The following is a 23,896-nucleotide window of genomic DNA, read 5'->3' as shown; positions in this document are numbered from 1 at the left end:
CTCTGCTATATGTTTGTTTTCTATTTTACTGTTTCCTTCTGTCTTTATTATCTTCTTTCTCTTCCTTTTGCGTCAAATTTGTTGGTTTGGTTTTTTTATTTACTTATAATGTGGAAGTTTAGCATATTGATTTTAAACTGTCTTCTTTCTTACTATATTCAATTAAAGAAATGATGACTTCTAAGGGTGAGAACCCCAGTGGGCCAGAGTGACTATAGAAAGAATCACAGAGAAGCTGGGACTTGCATTTTCATAAAGAGAAAGAGGAAAAAAAAAAAAGAGAAAGAGAAGTGCTTAGCAGACTGATGGAATATTATAAACAAAAACTTACGGCAAGAATGTATTAAAAATTTTTAATAGAAAATCTCAAACATACACAAATGCAGAGAGAGTGATATAATGAACCTCTGTGTATCCATCTCCCCTCCTCTAATATTATTTTGAAGTAAATCATGGATAGCATATGATTTCATATGCTTATATTTCAGCATGCATATCTAAAAGATTGGGAATCTTTTTTGCTTATTTAAAATAAAATCAGCCTGTTGAGGACTTTGTAATGAGGTGCTAATAAGCAGTAACATTATCATGGTAATTTGGCCTGAAGACTCATGAATATGCAAATCTGGGGCCACATGGCCTTGCTACTCTGAGACCTAAACTCAAATCCTGGAACTGTTACAACTCTGATAGAGCAAAAAGTCACACCTGTCAGTATGAGAGAAGAAGGGTCCAAAGATGTCATTTTAGAGGTCATTGGAAAACACGTTTCCATTAATGACCAGGAATCTTATCATTTTAGGCCACTTGTTTAGGAAATCAACACAACCTGGCATAGGCCACAGGCAGTTTAGAAGGGATTTTGTTTAAGGGGCATGATGCATTGCGTAAACTATAGACACACACTCTTGTGTTAGCTTGGCCCAGTCTCTGCTGCATTGATCCACTCCTTCTCTGGCTTTTGGTAGTTCATCTTTGTATCCCACCCGTGGGGTGGATTTTGTGATCCTGGAAGAGGCATGCCCTTTATCTGCTCCAAAGGGCAGCATGGGTTTAAAAAAAAGGTTTTGGAATTAGACAGAACTAGGTCTGAATCCTGTGTACCCCACTGAAGAGATCTAGATACTCTTTTAGCTATTTTTGTCATCAATAAAACAGGTTGGCAATGGGTACTTAGCAAGGCCATTGTGAAAATTAATTATGTCAGAAAGCAAAGAGGAACTAAAGAGCCTCTTGATAAAGGCAAAAGAAGAGAGTGAAAAAGCTGGCTTAAACCTCAGCATTCCAAAAATAAAGATCATGGCATCCGGTCCCATTACTTCATGTCAAATGGGTGGGGAAACAGTGACAGATTTTATTTTCTTGGGATCCAAAATCACTGCAGATGGTGACTGCAGCCATGAAATTAAAAGACGCTTGCTCTTTGGAAGAGAAGTTCTGACAAATCTAGGCAGTATATAATAAAGCAGAGACATCACTTTGCCAACAAAGGTCTGTATAATCAAAGCTATGGTTTTTCCAGTAGTCATGTATGGATGTGAGAGTTGGACCATAAAGAAGGCTGAGCACCGAAGAACTGATGCTTTCAAACTGTGGTGTTGGGGAAGACTTTTGAGAGTCCCTTGGACAGCAAGGTGATCAAACCAGTCAATCCTAGAGAAAAATCAGTCCTGAATAGTCATTGGAAAGACTGATGCTGAAGCTGAAGCTCCAATACTTTGGCCACCTGATGTGAAGAGCTGGCTCATTGGAAAAGATCCTGATACTGGGAAAGATTGAAGGCAGGATGAGAAGGGGACGACAGAAGACGAGATGGCTGGATGGCATCCCCGACTTGATGAATATGAGTCTGAGCAAATTCCGGGAGATAGTGAAGGAGAGGGAAGCCTGGTGTGCTGCAGTCCATGGGGTCACAAAGAGTCGGACACAACTGAGTGACTGAACAACAACAATAATGTGTGAACCACATGGTGCTTGCTATTAATCTTTCCTCTCAATTTAAGATTGAATCTGCCTTTCTCGGAGTTACCCGAACCCTAGTATGTATCTCTGGACTTGGTCAACAGAAATTCCATAAATTAAACTCTACTTGAATGTTTGTTCTTATTATACCAGACCCTCTGAGTTGTCTGCTCTGAGAATGTTTCCCACATTTCTTAAATTCTGAATCCAAAAATTTTCTCAAAGTTTCTAGTTTCTCCACCATTCTTCCCTGGGTGGCGGGAATTCTTATCCTTAGCAACACATCAGAATGTTAGAAATTCTCATTTAACTGAAACATCCTGCCTTTGAACTGTCTGCTGACAGCATTCTTAGAACTCCACATTTATATTTCATTATATCCTCTCTAACCCACTCTAAGTTCTTAATTGAGTCACAATAATTTGGAGAGAATATATTATTTTCCAACATGAGGAATCGGAGCTACTAGTATTTGAGAAAAGAGTTTGAAAGAGAGTTTGGAAACCCCAGAGGAAGTAGTCATTCACTTCACAAACTTGCCTACAGTTAGCTTGCCCAGTGACTGGATTGACGTTTCACTGGGGCAGCCTCATATCCATTTAGTCTCTGTGGCTTCATTTTCCCATCTTTAACTGATAGATAATAATGCCAGTGGTCAGTATCTTGTGAGTAGATCTTGAATAAGCATCTGTGTGATTTAGTCGTAATGATAGCATCATAATACCGATCCCATAGTGTTACAGAGATAGGAGAGTGTTTGCATTGTGGTTAGACACAAGCATTTTAGAGCCAGACAATGTAGGTTTCAAGCCCAGTTTTACCACTTATTACCTACATGACTTTGGGCAAGTTACTTAACCTTTTAAAGCTTTACTTTCTTCATCTGTAAAATGGCAGTACTAATAACATCTATTTCATAGGGCTATTAGAGGATTACATGAAATAACTTCTGGTATTTTAAGCACTCTCTAAAAGTCTCTTTATGGTTATTCTTAAAAGTACTAATGGTGATTAAAGTATTGAAATAAGTAGGTATGAAAGCTCCAGCAGAGTAAGTGCTTAATGAGTGTGAAAAGTCAATAATTATTTTTCTCTCTTTCAACACTTCCTTCTCTATCAACTGAATAGCAAAGATGAAAAGGAAATGGTAAAGACGTTAAGGACCTGGACTCTGGAAACAGACTTGTCAGGATTCAAATCCTAAATCTAAAGTTTACTAGCTGTGTGGCTTTAGGCAACTTATTTAACTTCTTTGTACCTCAGTTTCCTCATCTATAAAGTTAGGATAATAGTAGAACCTACCTCATAAAATTATTATGAGGATTAAATTGTTTGATATAGGGAAGTATTTAATAACAGCCTCAACACAGTCCATGCTATATATTTGTATATAAAATAAAAGATACTTTATTGTCAATTTTTAGTTCCAATTCCAAGTGCATAAGTTTCCATTTTGTAATATATATGGTGAGTGATTGACATTGAACTTGGATGAACTGTGGGCAAGTTATGTTGTTACAAACAGAGCTTAAAAACTTAGAGAAGAGAAACATGAAGACCAATATATACAGGTATATTAATAACTGTGAAATACTTACCGCATATCAATTGCTGATTTAAATATTCAACATGAATTATCTCCTTTAATTCTACCACAGTCCTGTGAGGTAAGAGCTGTTTTATCCTTGTGTTACAGGCAAGAGAAATGAGGCACAGAGGCCATGTAACTTGCCAGGGTCACAGAGTGGAGCTGGGTTCACTCTGAGCCTGTCTGCACAGCCCTTCCTGTCACTCTGGTGCCAGTCCCTTCCCCGTGAGATGGGCAGAATGAGGCTTTGCAGGTCGTGGGCTTAGGCTGGTGATGTTCACACTCTGAGTCACTCCCCCTCGTGACATACAAGAGGGTGTATCTCCTGGTCTAGTTTAAAGTAAGTTTAAGGCTGGCAAGTTTAAAGCACAGGGTCAGTCTTCTGCATAGCTTAATGCTAGTCCAAATATTCAAATAACATAAAATAGGTTTATTCCCCATAAAATTTAACTGTTTATCCCAAGATGTGTTTATACAAAAATGAACACGTGATAAATGTAGGCAGTCCTGGGTCTTGCTAGTAATACAAAAATGAACACATTAACAAATAAATTTGAAAGCGCAGTGACCCTTGAACAATGTGGAAGCTAGAAGTGCGACCGTCCTCATGGTGGATAATCCATGTGTAACTTTATGGTTGGCCTTCCAAATCCCCAATTCCTTATTCTTGGATTCAGTCAGCCTTGTATTGTGTGGTACTGTGGTATGCATTTACTGAAAAGAATCTTTGTAGGTACAAATAAATCATGTTGTTCAAGGGTTGCATTCACTAAAAGCTGGCTTAATGAAAAACGTGGTCACCAGTTGACACGGAATGCTTCCCTGTCAGCAGGATTTCTCTGGCATTACATTAGTTAAATTTCTGAGCACACAGAGGCAACGGATACTCAAGGGATGTTAGGATGTTTTTCCTGGGGAAGCCGTGGAGCAGCTATTCTTTGCTGCAGTTCCTGGAGCCCTTGTGTTCCCCTGGACCTCCCCTGGCTTTCCAAACAGGGGAGCCCGATGCTGAATGTATGGCTGTTTAGGACCAGCTCTCCCCCATGGCAGCCACAGGTTCCTTCAGGATTGTCTTAAACACCTGCACGCAGCAGGTGACTGTTTTGGTCACCCATCACACATTTGCTCTTCCTCTGGGTCAGAACATCCTGAATTTCCTCTGGTGAATCTTTTCTCTGTGATTCAACCCTATGGATTATGGATTGGGTAGGGCGCCTTTCTGGCCCCAGAGGTGGAACACATGAACACTGCCTGACTGAACAGGAGTGGACAGCGACCCAAGTTGATCCAATCAGTGTGACTCCAGGACTCACAGGGGTTAAAAAATGGTGCTGTCTTCTTGGCTGGAAGACACCTGGGAGGATGGGAACCCAGAGAGCTGCCAAGTGGAGAATGAAAATGAAGCCAACAGTGAGAGCAGAGCCGAGAGGAAAGGAAACTCTCATCCTGATGACATCATTTGGGTTCCAGGCTCACGTCATGCCCGAAAGCCATCCTGAGACTTTTCAATAACAAGCCAAGAACTCTTTGATGGTACCAGTTTGAGTTGAGTTTCTGTTACTTGCAACAGGAAGAGTCTTAACTGAGATTGTGAAAAGAGACTATGGAGCTTTGTATTATTCATAGTAGCTTGTACCACTTAAAAAAACCATTTAAAAAATCTATATCTACTATTATCTATTTATTTTACTCTTTAAAATAGAATAAAAAGTGTTTTTGAGATCTCCTAAAGACCTTCATGCATCCCTAGTTATTAGTTACCATTGTAACATATTGGAGAAGGAAATGGCAACCCACTCCAGTATTCTTGCCTGGGAAATCCCATGGACAGAGGAGGCTGGCGGGCTACAGGGGTGGCAAAAGAATCAGAGGCGACTTGAGACTAAACAACAGCAACAAATTGTAGCAAATGATTCCTTCCTAAATGAAGCATAGTACATATGAGAACACACTTGTGCATAATGACGAGTCAAAGACTGAAGAGGCTACTGTGGAATTTGGATGCTTGGCTCATGCACAGCCATGTGGGGCATAGGATTCTGAAAAATTAACGTTTTAGCAAAATTATCTATTACTACAGGATGCAGACTTTAGGATCGTTAGAGAGCAGACTGAACCTTCAATGCTAAATCCACAATTTCAAGGATCAGCTATATTGCCTTACTGTGTTAATTTGTCCTACTGCATTTTTTTCCCTTTCCCTTCCATTTCATTAAGTTAGACTTTTCCAACATCCATGCTCCAGAGTAAATTCTGGGTCCAAATATGTTTGCTAGCCTCTAAAGCAAAATGAAAATATTGGAACTGTTCCAACTCATTTTTTAGTTAAAAAATTTTTAAACCTTTTCCTAAAGTCCACAGTTTACTGACCTTTACATTGTAGATTTTCTGTACTTACTGAAACAGGAAAAGCAGAGACATTTAAATGAGTTTCTCTTTAAGAGAAGCTGGTATTTGAGAAGCAATATTTATGAAATAACTATTTGAAGGAATGATTATTTGCATAAAAGGTGTTTGTCATTTTAAACAAAATCTCTTCTATGTTTTCCATTAATATTCACCCTACTTGTCTCAACGACTGAGCGACTGAACTGAACGGATAAAACTGTGCTTAGAATTCTGGAATTTCAGAACAGGAAAAATGCTTGCTTGATGATAATTTCTTATTTGTAGAAGTTGCAGAATGCAACAAGTTAAATAATTTGTCCAGTTAATGATTGGTTGATTAGTGGTAGTTGAGAATGTGTTGCCAGTAGGCCTACATTATTTTAAAAAATTTAAAAATTTATTTATTAGTTTTTGGCTGTGCTGAGTCTTCATTGCTGTGTGGGTTTTCCTCTAGTTGTGGCAGGTGGGGGCTAGTCTCTACTTGTGGTGCTTGGGTTTCTCATTGAGGTGGCTCCTCTTGTTGCAGGGCATGGATTCTAGGGTGCAGACTTCAGTTGTTGCGATATCCCGAGTCAGTAGTTGTGGATCCCGGACTCCAGAGCACAGGCTTGATAACTGTGGTACACAGGCTTAGTGCTCTGCGACATGTGGGATCTTCCTGGATTGGGCATCAAACCTGCATTGCCAGGCGGATTCTTCACCACTGAGCCACCAGGGAAGCCTGACCCACCTTCGTCTTAAAACAAGTTCTTCAGAAACGCTCGCTCTGCAACCTGCCCCCACCCCTTACCCAGCCAAAGAAGTTCTTAGAGGAAGAATGGCATAGTTCTGAAACTTGAGGTCTCATAAAGAAAGGACGAGCATTAGAGAAGGAACAAATAATGGTGATATAAACATTTTATTTTTTTATTTCAGTTGATCCAACAGATAATAGTCTGCTCAAAATAATAGTAGAAACAAGGTATTTGGTGCTTGTAGGTTATGCACAGTGAAATGAATGACAGTGATGTTATAAGAGATGAGAGGAAGGGATTGGAAATATCCTGTTGTAAAGTACTTGCATTACCCATGAGATGGTATAGTTGTATTTGAGAAAGGACTTGGATGAGTAAATGTATAGGACAGCTACTAAAAGAATAAATTAAATAAAAAGTGTAACTAATATCATAAGAGAGTGGAAAATGGGATTATATAAAATGCTCAATTAAAACAAAAAATTTAATTAAAATTAAAAAATACAAGACAAAAAAAAAAAAACAAAAAGAAGGGCAATGAATAGAAAAGAGTAACAACTATGACAAATACTAATTTGATTATATCAATAATCATTTTAAATGTCAATGGTCTAAACACACCAACTGAAAAAAACAGAGATTGTGTGTCTGAGTGGGTTAAAAAAAACAAGCTCTTGTATTTTGTTTATAAGAAGCTCATTTTAAGTGTAGGCTGGGTAGATTAAAAGTAAAGATAGATAGGTTAAAAGTAAAGAGATGGAGAAAGACATACCATGGTAACACCAATCAAAAGAAAGCTGAAGTAGTAATATTAATTTCAGACAAAGCAGAGCAAGGAAATATTAGTATTATTAATTACCATTAATTAGTATCAGTAAATTATTAATTTATATTAATATGTATATTAAATATTAATACAAATTTAAGAGTGAAGAAGATTAACAAGGATAAAGAGAGGAGAGGTATTACATAATGATAAAGAGGTCAATTCCCTAAGAATTCATAATAATTCTTAATGTATACATACCCAACAGCAAAGTATCAAAAATATGTGAGGCAAAAGTTGATTAAGCTGAAGGGAGAAGCAGAACTTTAGAAGTTCTCTTTTCAGAAGCTGAAAGGAGAAATAGAACTCACTATTATAGTTGGAGACATTAACATCCTTCTCTCAGTAATTGGTAGAAATTTAGAAAGGACACAGCCGAAGTGAATGGCACAATCAATCAATATGATATAATTGACTTTTATAGACTAATTCACCCAACAGGATAATAAAGTGTTTCCTTTCTTTCACACAGAGCATTCACTAAGATAGACTGCATGCTGGGTCACAAAATACACCTTACCAAATTAAAAAAAAAATAGAATCACACTATGTATGCTATCAGTTCACAATGGAATTAAACTGGAAATCAACAAAAGATAGCTGAAAAATCCTGAAATGTTGGAGGTTAAACAACACAATTCTCAGTAACATATAAGTTAAAGAATTCTTAAATTCTAAAGTATGTTTAACTAAATGAAAGTGAAAATACAATTTTCCAAAATTTGTTGTATACTGTAAAAGCTCTGCTTAGAGGAAAATTTATAGCATTGAATGCATATATTAGAAAAGAAAAATAATCTAAAATTAGTAATCTAAGTTTCCATCTTTGTTGTTGTTCAGTCACTAGGTCACGTTTTTCTGTTTGCCAACCCATGGACTGCAGCATTCCAGGTTCCTCTCTCTTCCACTTTCTCCTGGAGTTTGCTCAAACTTGTGCCCACTGAGTCAGTGATGCTCTCTAACCAACTTATCTTCTGTCACCCCCTTCTCCTTTTGCCTTCAATCTTCCGTCTTAGGAAACTAGAAAAAGGAGGAAAAATAAAGTAAGCAGAAGAAAAGATATAAAAATTAAAGCAGAAATCAATAAAATTATAAACAGGAATGAAGAAATTAAAAGATGGTTGTTTGAAAAGATTAATGAAATTGATAAATGTCCAACTAGGTTAACTAAGACAAAGAGAAGACAGAAATTATTAATACTAGAAATGAAAGAGGGACCATCATTACTGATCCTGTAGATATTAAAAGGAGGATAAAGGATTATTATGAGTAGAAAAGAGTAACAACTATGGCAAATACTAATTTGATTATTTCAATAATCACTTTAATGTGACTATTGATATACAAGCTCGTACAAGAAGAGAGAATTTGGATTTTCCCTCATTTATTAAAGAAATTGAACCAATAACCTTCTAAACAGAAAGTTTAGACACACCTAGACAGCATATTGGGGCTTCCCTGGTGGCTCAGAGGGTAAAGCGTCTGGCCGCAAGGTGGGAGACCTAGGTTCAATCCCTGGGTAGGGAAGATCCCCTGGAGAAGGAAATGGCAACCCACTCCAGCACTCTTGCCTGGAAAATCCCATGGATGGAGGAGCCTGATGGGCTCCTGACGTGATCCATGGGATCACAAAGAGTCGGACACGACTGAATGACTTCACTTCGCTTCGCTTCACTTCAGACAGCATATTAAAAAGCAGAGACAAAAGCTATGGTTTTTCCAGTAGTCATGTACAGATGTGAGAGTTGGCCCATAAAGAAGCTGAGCACTGAAGAATTGATGCTTTCAAATTGTGGTCCTGGAGAAGACTATTGAGAGTCTCTTGGACTCCCTGGAGATGAAATCAGTCAATCCTAAAGGAAACCAACCCTGAATACTCATTGGAAGGACTGATGCTACAGCTGAAGCTCCAATACGATGGCCACCTGATGTGAAAGAGTCCACTCATTAGAAAAGACCCTGATGCTGGAAAAGGTTGAGGTCAGGAGAAGAAGGGGGCAAGACAGGATGTGATGGTTGGATGGCATCACTAACTCAATGGACATGAGTTTGAGCGAACTCCAGGAGATAGTGAAGGGCAAAAGAGATTGGTGTGCTGCAGTCCATGGGGTTTCAAAAAATCAGAATAACATAGTGACTGAACAACAACAACAAAAAATAGCTAGATTTAAATCCCTGCCCTGTCATCCACCAACTGGATGAAGTTGGGCAAGTTACTCTCTTAGTGGCTCCCTCCCTTCACCCGATAAAAGTAGATTATATGTATATATATATATATATAAATATGTATATATATATATAAAATAAACATATATATATATAGTAGATTATATTTTGAGCAAACTAATGCTCAAAATTCTCCAAGCCAGGCTTCAGCAGTATGCTAACCGAGAGCTTCCAGATGTTCAAGCTGGATTTAGAAAAGGCAGAGGAACCAGAGATCAAATTGCCAACATCCGTTGGATCATCGAAAAAGCAAGAGAGTTCCAAAAAACCATCTACTTCTGCTTTGTTGACTATGCTAAAGCCTTTGACTATGTGGATCACAACAAACTGGAAAATTCTTCAAGAGATGGGAGTACCAGACCACTTCATCTGCCTCCTGAGAAACCTGTATGCAGGTCAAGAAGTGACAGTTAGAACCAAACATCGAACAATGGACTGGTTCCAAATTGGGAAAGGAGTGCATCAGTTCAATTCAGTTCAGTTCAGTTCAGTCACTCAGTCGTGTCCTACTCTTTGCAATCCCGTGGACTGCAGCACGCCAGGCCTGCCTGTCCATTACCAACTCCCGGAGTTTACTCAAACTCACGTCCATTGAGTTGGTGATGCCATCCAACCATCTCATCCTCTGTCGTCCCTTTCTCCTCCCTTCTTCAATCTCTCCAGCATCAGGGTCTTTTCCAATGAGTCAGTTCTTTACATCAGGTGGCCAAAGTATTGGAGTTTCAGCTTCAACATCAGTCCTTCCAATGAACATTCAGGACTGATTTCCTTTAGGATGGACTGGTTGGATCTCCTTGCAGTCCAAGAGACTCTCAAGAGTCTTCTCCAACACCGCAGTTCAAAAACATCAATTCTGCAGCATTCAGCTTTCTTTATGGTCCAACTCTCACATCCATACATGACTACTGGAAAAACCATAGCCTTGACAAGATGGACCTTTGTTGGCAAAGTAATATCTCTGTTTTTTTAATATGCTATCTAGGTTGGTTATAACTTTTCTTCCAAAGAGTAAGCATCTTTTAATTTCATGGCTGCAGTCACCATCTACAGTGATTTTGGAACCCCCCAAAATAAAGTCTCTCACTGTTTCCACTGTTTCCCCACCTATTTGCCATGAAGTGATGGAACTGGATGCCATGATCTTAGTTTTCTGAATGTTGTGCTTTAAGCCAACTTTTTCACTCTCCTCTTTCACCTTCATCAAAAGGCTCTTTAGTTCTTCTTCACTTTCTGCCATAAGGGTGGTGTCATCTGCATATCTGAGGTTATTGATATTTCTCCTGGAAATCTTGATTCCAGCTGTGCTTCCTCCAGCCCAGCGTTTCTCATGATGTACTCTGCATATAACTTAAATAAGCAGGGTGACAATATACAACCTTGACATACTCCTTTTCCTAGTTGGAACCAGTTGTTCCATGTCCAGTTCTAACTGTTGCTTCCTGACCTGCATACAGATTTCTCAAGAGGCAGGTCAGGTGATTTGGTATTCCTGTCTCTTTCAGAATTTTCCACAGTCACCCTGCTTATTTAACTTATATGCAGAAGAGTATATCATGAGAAATGCCAGGCTGGATAAAGCACAAGCTGGATTGAAGATTGCTGGGAGAAGTATCAATAATCTCAGATATTCAGATGACACCACTCTTAGGGCAGAAACTAAAGAGGAACTAAAGAGCCTCTTGATGAAAGAGGAGAGTGAAAAAGCTGGCTTAAAACTCAACATTCAAAAGACAAAGATCATGGCATCCGGTCCCATCACTTCATGGCAAATAGATAAGAAACTATGGAAATAGTGACAAATTTTATTTTATTGGGCTCCCAAACCACTGCAGATGGTGACTGCAGCCATGAAATTAAAAGACACTTGCTCCTTGGAAGAGAAGGCAAGACCAACCTAGGCAGCTTATTAAAAAGCAGAGACGTTACTTTGCCGACAAAGGTCCATCTAGTCAAAGCTATGGTTTTTCCAGTAGTCATGTGCAGATGTGAGAGTTGGACCATAAGGAAAGCTGAACGCTGAAGAATTGATGCTTTTGAAATGTGGTGTTGGAGAAGACTCTTGAGAGTCCCTTGAACTGCAAGGAGATCAAACTAGTCAATCCTAAAGGAAATCAATCCTGTATATTCATTGGAAGGACTGATGTGAAGCTGAAGCTTCAATACTTTGGCCATCTGATGTGAAGAGTTGACTCATTAGAAAAGACCCTCATGCAGGGAAAGATTGAAGAAAGGAGGAGTAGGGGATGACAGAGGACAAGATGGTTGGATGGCATCACTGACTCAATGGACCTGAGTTTGAGCAAGCTCTGGGAGTTGGTGATGGACAGGGAAGCCTGGCATGCTGCAGCCCATGGGATCGCAAAGAGTTGGACATGACTGAGCGACTTAACAACAACAGCAATGAAATTTTGAGGATTAGATGAAAAGTCCCCTGTGCAGTGCCTGGCACCAAGTATGCAGTCAACAAATGGGGAGGCTTGATGCTCATAACTAGCCTCTGACCTGCCTTCCCTCCCAGTTATCTGAGTTGATTACAGAGGTTCTGGCTTTCCTTGCAGGACTACCTTTGTCCTGGTCCAGTATCTTGCTTTTGGACCACAGTTCCTGCTTCCCCTCTAGTTGTTTGTTCTCCCTCATTTAGTGAATGTTTTGGGTCCCATCATCTTGCTTGTTTCTTGTGTTCCTGTGATTCTGGTTCGTGGTGCTCTCACTTGGCCCAGGTAAGAGCACCACGTCCATCAGGTTCCTCAGCAACCTGCCTTCTAACCTTGGCAAAATCGTTTCTAGTCTTGTACCACACCTATGCCTCTTGATGGCATGTGCTTGTCAGACTGAAACTTAAGGATCCAGTTGAGGGAGGAGATGGGTGTGGTTCACAATGAACAGAGAACCCTGGAAAAACCACAACTCTTTTTTTTTTTTTAATTCTCCTGTAAAGAATCTTTACTGTCAAAAAGTGTAAAGCAAAAATATATAGTTCAAAACATTGAGAAACAGAATTATCTCTAAAGAGAATACTCTTAATTTTGGATGTCAATGACTCTTTGATTGACTTTGTACTTTTTGAATGAATTTGTTCATTTTGGAACCTAGGGAAGCCTACCTGCAATAGGAATTAATCTTGTTGCAGATAATACTTCAGTGTAAATATTTGAACTCTCATTTTTGAGTGCATATCCAGTGATACCCTTAAAGTAGATTCTTTGTGAACACTTTGCACTTCCAAGGTCCTCTGGTTGCTGTCCATGGAGTACCACTGAGATCAACTGCAAAATGACAAAAGACGCTCTCGGTAGAGGATTCTCTTTGCTAGGATGGTTTTTATTACCTTCTAGAAGGGACCGCTTCCCAGTGAGCTTAGCTGCTTGTGCATATGAAATGGTAAACTTGAAAAGACTTTTTATGAAGGAATAGCTTTCTACATCTGTGTGATCTGCTACAGGCTGCAGCCATGTAATGCAATATCCTGGGCAGTACCTTCAAATCTTTTTTTCTTCTCTTCATTTTTATTTTTTAAAGTTTATTTATTTATTGTTGTGCTGAGTTGTCATTGTGGCCAGCAGGGGCTACTCTGTAGTTGTGGCATGCAGGCTTATCATTGCGATGACTTCTCTTTTTGTGGTGCACAGACTTAGTTACTCCATGGCATGTGGAATCCTCCTGAAGCAGGGATCGAACCCATGTCCCCTGCATTGGCAGGTGGAGTCTTAACCATTGGACCACCAGAGAGGTCCCTACCTTCACGTCTTGCACAGGCATTAGTTGGCCATTGATTGCTTTTCCTGAATGGAATACTTGCTAGCAAGGCCAGCATCTGTTGGAGGCAGTGGAGGAATGGAGACTCCTATACCCCAGGTTCTCCGTGGTAAGACAAGCCCCTGCCAACAGGTTGGAGTCTGGGTTTGCCTGGATAAGCCCTGGCTGTGCTGTAGTGAGCCAGGTTGTGTTTGGGTGTCTGGCACCCTCCAGAGATGATACAAATTCCTCTCTTTTATGAGGTGATTCTTCTTTGTGTTAGTCTTGAGTTGCCATAACAAAGCACTATAGACTGCTTGACTTAAACAACAGATATTTATTTCCTCGCAGTTCTGGAGCCCAGGAAGTCTCAGATCAAAGTGCTGGTCAGTTAGGTTCCTGGTGAGTTCTCTCTGCCTGGCTTGTGGATGACTGTCCTCTCTCTGTGTCCTCAAATGGCCTTTTCTCTGTGGTCAAAGGAAGAGAGAGAGAGTGAGATAGGGCTTCCTCCTTTTCCAGTCCAGTTGGGTTAGGGCCCCATCCTTATGTCTTTATTTAAACCTAGTTACTTCCTAAAGACTTTATCTCAAGATACAGTCACATTGAGGGTAATGAGTTCCTTTGAGTTGCTGTGGAAACTATGGTGTCTTAGTCTGTTTGGTCTGCCAGAACAAAATGCCATTACCTTGGGAGGCTTAAACAACAGAACTTGAACTTCTCACCATTCTGGAGGTTGGAGGTCTAAGATCAGAGTGCTGGCAGCGTTGGGTTCAGATGAGGGCTCTCTTCCTGGTTTGCAGATGGCCTCTTTCTCTCTGTGTCCTCACGTGGCCAGAGAGACAGGAAGCAAGCTATCTAGTGTCTAATCCCAACATGGGGGCCACACCCTTATGACTTCCCAAGGCCTCATCTCCGAATACTATCACATTGCGGGTTAGGACTTCGACATAGGCATTTTTCGGGGATACAAACATTCAGTCCAAAACTGATAAAGTAGCAAATGATCAAGGACTTGCAGAATCTGGTCTCTGAGATATCAGGTCAGGGAGGAGAATAGGACACTGTCATGACTCCTTAGTCAGGAGGTAAATGCCTGGATACCATCAGGATATTGCATTGACCAGATGACATCAGAGTCGGCCTGTATTGGTCAAAGGCTGCCTGGGAGAAGTGTGTCTATTTGTCCCATTTCCAGATCTTGTGGAATTGTTGTCCCCAGGAAGTCTGATCTCACACAAATCAAGTGTGCCGTGATTTTTGGTGAATGATTAGATCAGGTTTCCTATTCTTTTAATTTATAAAAAAGAAAATCCCAGGGCTTCTGGGGAGGAAGTACAGGGTCTGAGAAGTATTTATCACACTGTTTAAAATATTTTCACTTTCTAAAATACTTACTTCTGAGAGAGAAATTATCACACAAAAACATCTTATCTATTCTCACTAGTAGATTTTTACAGATGAACTTTAGAATTATTTTCCAATAAATATCTAGGTTCCAGTAAAATCTCTTGAGATTTTGATTGGAATTGTGTTAAATCTATGAATGATTTCATAAAGCCTGGACATTTTAACAGTATTGAACTGTTTCATTCAGGAACATGGCAGGTTTCTACATCTTTTTTGGGTCATTCATGTCTAGCAGTAAAATTGTTTTCTTCATATAAAGTCTTCACTTTCTTTGTAAATGTCATACTTCAGTATGTTATCTTTTAAAAAAATTTTTATTTTTGTTTTGGCTATTTCTCATGGCATGTAGGATCTTAGATCCCTGTCCAGGGATTGAACCCAGACCCCCTGCAGTGGAAGTTCAAAATCCTAACTACTGGACTTCCAGGGAATTTCTAGAGTGTTTTTTATTTGTTTGTTGTTGTTACTATGCATGGGATAGTTGTCCAGTGTTTGTTCTAACAATTGCTATTATAATGTATTAATTCCTATGTATTTTTCTTATATTAGGCCACCTTATTGAACTCTCCTATTAGTATTAACCATTTTAAAGTCTTTTCTTTTGAGCTTTTACTCATACTCGCCACATATAATAGTTTTACACTCTTCTTTCCAATCGTTGTAAGTCTTATTTCTGTTGCCTGCCCTGTTCTTGATGGTCCACCCCCCCCCCCCCACCATTAAATAGTGATGGTAGAGCATGCATATTTTTCTTGGTCTTGATTTTATGGAAATATCCCCCTTGTGCCAGTGCATTGTAGCCCATTTTCCCTCATATTTGTTCCTTGACTTTCCTTGCTCAGTTCTGCTGCAGGGGGCTGACATTTGTGGGCTGCATGTCCCAATGCTCTCAAGTCAACTGGTGTCCATCAGGGTTCAGCGAACAGGAGGCCCTGGGAAGGATTAATGAACAGAAGGTAGGGAGAAAGGCAGAGCGTCTATCCCCTGTTTTCTTCCACAGGTAATAGCTGCAGTTGCTGCCGCCTCAGTTTCATGGTTCTGGCTCTGCTGGGCAGCTGTCTCCATGGTCCCACTTCTGTTGGGTGAATCTGGTCCTTAAGTTCAGGAAATATCTTTCCTTTTTTGTTCCTCCAGATCGGCTGCCCTCTGTTCCCAGCAAGAGAGCCCCTGACCTATAGATCCCTTGTTTTATTTTTATTTTTTTGTGTCGCTTGGGCTTCTCCAGTTGTGGTATATGGGCTTAGTTGCCCCCTGGCATATGGGATCTTAGTTCCCTGACCAGGTATTGAACCTGCACCTGTTGCATTAGAAGGCTGATTCTTAACCACTGGACTACCAGGGAAGTCCCTAGACCCCTTGTTTTAGAGGGCCCGCATATCACAAACACTCAAAATAATGGTTGAAGACCTCATGGTTGCTTCTATGTGTTGGGATCCAGTATCAGTACTGACGCAGGATGGCTTGCAACCTTAAACATCTATTTTTCTGGTTAACACAGAACAAGCTCCAGAGAGATGCTTTCCTATATATTTTGCTCTGTGTCCTCAAAGCAAAAGACCTGCACCTGAGAGCCTTTCAGTTGTGTGGGTTGAGTTGCTGGTGATAGATACTGTTGGTGTTAGATACTGCTTTGAGTTGTTGAGAGGATCTGAGGGTGGAGGCACTTTGATAAAAGAAAAGATGAAATGATTAACTTGTCAAATCCTTCCTCCCAGGTAGATTTTTGAATAAGGAAGTATCTTTTCCCAGCAGTGATGCGCATCCATTTTCTCGCTTCCCTTTGTGTTCCAATTCATGGTTCAGAGTTACACATGTATTAGGGCAGTGTTTTGAACAGTAGCACACAGTAGCTAAAGAATGTTTTGCAGTATTATGCTCTTGCAGTTCATATTGCTGTTTTTAAAGTTTATTTATTTTTGTTTATCTTGGATGCACTGGCTCTTCCTTGCTATGCACAGCCTTTCTCTAGACATAGCAAGAAGGGGCTACTGTCTAGTTGCAGTGCACAGGCTTCTCATTGTGGTGGATTCTCTTGATGCAGATCACGGGCCCTAGGGAGTGTGCGCAGGCTTCAGTAGTTGCAGCATGAGGGCCCAGTAGTTGTTCATGGGCTTAGTTGTTCTGGGGCATGTGGGATCTTCCGGGACTAGGGATTGAACCTATGTCTGCTGCATTGGCAGACAGATTCTTAACCTGCTGGTCATATTGCTCTTAAACTGCAAGTATATTTCTCTAGATCCAACCTGCATTTTGGCCTAAAATCCAGAAACATTCTTGATAACTTGTGTGGAACATGATTTGAATTTGTTTCTAGTGATGTGGCCTCAACTGAGCCAATAGTCATGAAGTTCTTTAGGGAAACTCAGAGATTATTTATGATATGTCTTGGATCTATCTGTAGATGAAATACATTTAAATTTGACTTTATAGCCACTTAAGACACGTAATGGAGATGTCGATTAAATGTTGTTAAAGCCATTAAATTTAATTTAGAAAGGATCTAAGATATACTAGGAGAGCTAAATGAAATAATAGAAGATCCTTCAATACAGAACAAAGTATGGTCTTTGGTGGATAATGAAATTAATTTTGGATTTGTGCTATCCACAGTTTTTTGATATGAACTATTGCTTGTTATTTATAATATAACCAAAAGCATATCTAAGTTTGGCAATTTCTCAGAGGGGTTAAAAATATTATAAAATTGTAAAGAAAATGGAATTAAACTATTTATAACCAAAAGTGATATTCTAACAAAATAAAAGGAAATTAGAACAAGGAAATGCAAATGTTTTTATGACTTTAAAGAAAATTTACATATAATTAATCCCAAAGTAATGTTTGTAGTAACTATTTCCATCATTGCTGATCAAGTTATGGTCTTGTAGAGAGATTTGAATCAATTAGGCAATGTGCTGTGATTTTTGGTTTTCTTCATTCTGGCATCTGAAAGAACTTAATAAATATTGTGTGGATCTAGGAGTTACTTTAAGAGCTAGTAAATATCATGCTGTATGTGATAATGATTTATATGGTAGCTATAATACAGCATTTTTTGCATTAACAATAATTTGTCATATGTGATTGTTACAATTCTTGACCATACCATATAAAATTCCAAATGTAAGCATTGATTTAAGAATTTTATTGACACTTTCAATAGAAGTGCTAGTGCTTCAGTAAAGTTTCTCCAAATTAAAATTATTAAAAAACCTAGGAACTACAGTGAATCAACAACAGTTATCAAAAACATTTGGCATTACCATCAATGCTATAAAATGTTATGTGAAAATCCTGATTATAACAATAGTGATTTTTCTGAAACAAAAGTCAAGAAGAATAAGTCTTATGATACACATAGTACAAATCAGTTCTTAATATCTTTATTACTTATCTACACATTGTTGGTCTATCAGTGCATGTACAATAGTAATTAATTTGGTTGTATTTGATATTTTGCCATACAAAAAACTTTTTTTCATACAAAAATCATGATTTTATGCCTATTTGAAAATTTTATTGTCATAAAGATATTTGTCAGCTAGAAAGAATGTTTTTAGTTAACAGTCATTGTAACCTGTCAGGCTCCACTGTTGATGGAATTTTCCAGGCAAGAATACTGGAGTGGGTTGCCATTTCCCATTTCAGGAGATCTTCCCAGCCCAGGAATTAAACCCATGTTTCTTGTGTCTCCTGCATTGGCAGGTGGGTTCTTTACCACGAGGCCACTTGGGAAACCCTAACATTTAGACATATGGTATGTGGGCCTCCATTTGTATGCTTGCCCTGGGCTCTTTGTTAGGGGTGAGCCTCTTTGTTGAGGGCTGGTAGTGACACTCCACTATCAACTTCCTGTTGCCTGCTTGGCTTCTTGGTTCTTCCATTATCCTTTCATTTTGCACAGATAAGCAACCACATGAATATTTTCTTAAATGTTCCTTTCTTTTTTACCTGAAAGGTAAAGTTATGGGTTGAAGAGTGTCCCCCCAGAATGAATGTTGAATCCTTATCCTCATGCCCTCAAAATATGGCCTTATTTAGAAATAGTGTCATTGCAGATATAATTAGTTAAGATGAGGTTATGCTGGAGTAGGGTAACCTCTTAATTCAATATGACTAGTGTCCTTATAAAAAGAGAGAAACTTGGAAACAGAGGTAAGGATGATGTGAGAGAAGATGGTCATGTGCTGACACAGGCAGAGATTGGAGTGAAGCTTCTATAAGCTGAGACATGTCAAGAATTGCCAGCAGACACTGGAGGTTAGAAGAAACCAGGAAGGATTCTCTGCTACAGGTTTCAGAGGGATCCTGGTTCCATTAACACCTTGGTTTTGAACTTCTAGCCTCTAGAACTGTGTGACAATGAATCGCCGATGTTTTCAGACACCTAGTTTGTGATACTTCTCATGGAAACACTAGGAAACTAATACAGGTAGTACATTAAAGATACTCTTTGCCTGTTGTACAAGTGCTCTGCAGGTTAAGTACCTAGAAGCACATCCTTGGGGTCATAACAAACCTGTATTTTTATCTTAACAGGTACTCGAGATTGCCCTCCACCGTGGCAGTGTCAGTTTATGCTCCTGTCAGCTGTGCCTGAGAGCACGTTTCCTTTGCCCTGGCCAACACTTGACATTAACAGCCATGTAATTTTTTTCCCCATCTGACGGGTAAAAAGCAGTATTAAAAAAAAATTGTTTTTCCCTGATTACTAGTGAGATTGAGTTTTTTTTCCCATATGTTAATTTTTCATTTGCATTTCTTCTTCTGTAAATTGTCTTTATAAGCTCTGCCTGATTTCCTGTTGTGTTGTCTTATTCCTACTAATCATGAATATTTCTTTACACAGGAGATGATCTTATTCATTTAAAACCATTTCTAATATAGGAAGAGCTTTCAAATATCGAGAATGTTTTTTTGGTTTAATTGGTTGTCTTTTCAGCTTCTAGGGAGATGAACAAATGATATTTATTTGACCTATTGATATGAGGCACCTGTAACTGTAAGAACCTTAAAAAGCAGACCAGTTAAATATTTTATGGGCAAGAGGAATGATGCCAATGTGGGGCTTTTCAAAACATGTTTAGAGAGCCACCTAGTTAGAACAGAGAGTGTGTCTAAGGGAATATGATGATCAACTCTAGAAAACAAGCTGAAGCCTTTGTGGGGTGGAGTACAGAGTCTGAGCTTTACTGCAGGGGTGGGATGAAATCACTGCAGAGTTTGGAGTAAAGGGCTGAAGGATTTAAGAAGACTAATATGATGCTGTGGTGGAGGAAGAAGAAAATCAAAGCAAAGAGAAGACTTAGATACTCAGTGGTAAGATGAAAATAGCCTAAAAAGGAAGACAGGACCGGAGGTAGGTAAGTACACCAGTGTAACTCTGATGCGAGATTTAGGGAGAAGGTCTTTATAGGAAAAGAGTGTACCTATTCAAGCATAAGAACTAGCCTGTCACAGACTTGGGGGACTTTGTCAGGAGGGCTAAAGTAGAAGATAACTTTTGGGTTTCAGACGATGTCCAAGTTGCACAAAGTTATTTAGGAAAATAGAAATCAGAATATGTAGAGGGCCTTTTCTCTGGGCAGTGATGTAATACTGATGGAAGGCTAAGAGAAAGCACACCTCATCAACTTTTATTTCCAATTGACAATGTCAAAGAGAGTGATTTTCAGACTGAAGGCGGAGTGTAGGATAGAACAAATATAACTGAAAATAGCTCAGAGGGTGAGAAATTGTAGAACAGCATCTATCCGCTCTGTGTAAAGTATACCCCAGGAAACTGAGAGAACTTTTAATGGTATCTTTATGTTTTAACTTTAATGATATCTCTGAATCTCTGATGTTGACCTTTGAGAAAGGCTGAAAAAATGTGAACTTAGAAGGCTATGGTTTTTCCAGTAGTCATGTGTAGATGTGAGAGTTGGACTATAAGGAAAGCTGAGCGCCAAAGAATTGATGCTTTAGAACTGTGGTGTTGGAGAAGACTCTTGAGAGTTCCTTGGACTGCAAGGAGATCCAACTAGTCCATCCTAAAGGAGATCAGTCCTGAATATTCATTGGAAGGACTGATGCTGAAGCTGAAACTCCAATACTTTGTCCACCTGATGTGAAGAGTTGACTCATTTGAAAAGACCCTGATGCTGGGAAAGATTGAAGGTGAGAGAAAAAGGGGATGACAGAGGATGAGATGGTTGGATGGTATCACCGACTCAGCAGACATGAGTTTGAGTAAACTCTGGGAGTTGATGATGGACAGGGAGGCCTGGCATGCTGCAGTCCATGGAGTCAGAAAGAGTTGGACACGACTAAGCAAATGAACTGAACTGAACTGAACTGAAAAGTAGATATGTATGTGCTTGTGTGCATGTCCACAAATGGAATTCCAAATTTCAAAAACATAGATTTCACGTACTGTGAATCCACAGTAATCTTAATGTCATTTCAGGGCAAGATCCTAGGACAGCATTCCAAAGGGATGGCATGTGAACTTGTAGAAGAGGAGGCGAGGATCATTAGAACTCTACATGGGTCATGTAAAAAACAGGCTGATCATGTTTTCTTCTTCATCAGTTGCCATGACTGTTAGATCAAGGATCACTGTTGGTTGCAAGAAGCACAAACAATGAGGAGGTACCAGAAACCCAGTAGGAGCAAGCACAAGGAGGAAATGAACATAGAATGTTTAGCCTGGGAGGAAGAAAATATAGCGAGAACATGATGGCTGACGTTAAATATGAGAAGAATCATTATATGGAAGAGGGGTCAGGTATCTGTGGATTTCTCTAAGGCCAGTGGGTAGGATTCCAGGGACCTAGGATGACACTCAGTATAAGGAAGACCTGTTCAGCCACGCATACCATCCAGCAGTGGAACAGAGTGCTTTCCAAGCCAGTGATTTCCCCATCACTGCAAGTGTGCTAGCAGAAGCTGGTTAGTCACTTTTTGGGGAATGTTCTAGAAGAGATTCATGTGTTATTGTGTGGATAACTCTAAGCTTAGTTGGGTCTGACTCTACAACCCCATGGACTGTAGCCCAGCAGGCTCCTCTGTGCATGGGATTTTCCAGGTAAGAATACTGGAGTGGGTAGCCATTTATTCCCTTCTTCAGGAGATCTTCCTGACCCAGGGGTTGAACCCGGGTCTCTTGCATTGCAGGCAGATTCTTTACTGTCTCAACCATTGGGGAAGCCCAAAGGAAGTGAAAGTCGCTCAGTCATGTCCTACTCTTTGCGACCCCATGGACTACGCAGTCCATGGAAGTCTCCAGGCCAGAATACTGGAGTGGGGAGCCTTTCCCTTCTCCAGGGGATCTTCCCAATTCTGGGATCGAACTCAGGTCTCCCGCATTGCAGGCAGATTCTTTACCAGTTGAGCCCCAAGGGAAGCCCAAGAACACTGGAGTGGGTAGCCTATCCCTTCTCCAGCGGATCTTCCTGACCCAGGAATCGAACCAGGGTCTCCTGCATTGTAGGCAGATTCTTTATCAACTGAGCTATCAGGGAAGCCCCAAAGCCCAAAGTCCCTTCCAATTTTGAGCTTCTCTGATTCTAGACCAGCATAGGTGCAAATGGGAAGGATTAGGTTGGAAATACAGAGACCTTGAAGCTGTACCTAATGGGGTGGAAGGAACTGGAAGAAGACAGTGGGAAGACATGTAGATCACTTAAGAAAAGAAAATCATACAGTCATATAGTCTAGAGGAAGAATTCACTGTCTTTTTTAACTGCAAGGACCAGGATCATCCTCAAATTGTTTAGAGTTGTGCACGAGCAAGTATCCAAGGCCACTTTAAAAGAGGCCTCAACAAAACAGAAAAAGAGACTCAGATGTATAGAACAGACTTGTGGACTCTGTGGGACAAGGCAAGGGTGGGATGTTTCAAGAGAACAGCATCGAAACATGTATATTATCTAGGGTGAAACAGATCACCAGCCCAGGTTGGATGCATGAGACAAGTGCTCGGGCCTGATGCACTGGGAAGACCCAGAGGGATCGGGTGGAGAGGGAGGTGGGAGGGGGGACCGGGATGGGGAATACATGTAAATCCATGGCTAATTCATTTCAATGTATGACCAAAACCACTGCAATGTTGTAAAGTAATTAGCCTCCAACTAATAAAAATAAATGGAAAAAAAAAGAGGCCTCAAATCAGTATCTTTTATAGGGTTTCTGGGATGTGATGAAGGACAGATGTTTCAAAATACAATTTTAATGGTGGTCAGAAAAGATGACACAGTTCATCATCGCAGTCCCATTGAGGACCACTGGGAGGGGCATGGCATGTCACTGGAAGCAGGCCTAAGGCACAGGTCAGGAGAAGAAGTTAAAAAGCAAGAGTAAGAGAGGAGTGAATAATGGCAGAGGGAGGAAGGATAGGACACAGTGGACAGGTACATTTACTACAGAAAGCAGCTGCCTGGGCTTGCAGAGGTCTCGGGGCTCCTCTTTGAGCTGGTTCTCAGGGGGCAGGTGAGGTGGGTACCAGACTCAGTAGAGACTGAGGCTCTACCGCTGGCGTGCCCCAAGTTCTTGAGTGACCTTGTGGATGTCATTTCATCTTGCTGCCTCTTCCTTGTTGTCAAGGGCAGGCATACTGCTAACCTAAAAGTACTCTGAGCTTTACCAGAGAAAAGAGGTCCAGAAATTTAAGACATTGTCTGCCTGGGTAGGAAGTGTCTACACTTGTTTCCGTTTTTTCACGGTTGAGAGAGGGAGAGCAGGTAAGTGGAGGGTGGAGAGAAAGGCGAGAAGACATTGTGGCCAAAGTCGGCCTAGCTCCCCCCGCATCGTCCCAGGGAGCCCGGGGCCGGGATGTGGCCGGAGCGGGCTGGGGGCGGGGGCGTGTTGCAGCCCGCAGGCAGCGGGACACCCAAGGACCTGAGCAGACATCCTCGGGCTCTGCGGGCGCTTCGGCAAGTCCCATTGCAGCATCAGGGACCAAAAGCGAGGCGCGCCCCTCCCCCACTAGATGGCACTGAAACGCCTCGTTCGAGATATTCAGAATGCAGGAACCTAGGAAAAAAAGAC

The 23,896-nt window shown here is 40.4% G+C and overlaps 1 long non-coding RNA gene across 1 annotated transcript in view; it reads left to right on the top strand.

Annotated features, from left to right (window-relative positions):
• LOC139034314 (uncharacterized) overlaps positions 1–22,841 on the top strand; it is a 38,265-nt gene extending 15,424 nt beyond the window's left edge. The window contains exon 3 of the long non-coding RNA XR_011486712.1: positions 19,406–22,841. This is a non-coding gene — a long non-coding RNA (uncharacterized lncRNA). The remainder of the gene's footprint in view (positions 1–19,405) is intronic.
• The last annotated feature ends 1,055 nt before the right edge of the window (positions 22,842–23,896 follow it).

This window comes from Odocoileus virginianus, chromosome 1, assembly GCF_023699985.2.
Source record: "Odocoileus virginianus isolate 20LAN1187 ecotype Illinois chromosome 1, Ovbor_1.2, whole genome shotgun sequence".
In the NCBI taxonomy this organism is placed as follows: domain Eukaryota; kingdom Metazoa; phylum Chordata; class Mammalia; order Artiodactyla; family Cervidae; genus Odocoileus; species Odocoileus virginianus.
The sequence above is the reverse complement of the archived record's forward strand: the minus strand, read 5'-3'. Positions and strand labels throughout refer to the sequence as shown.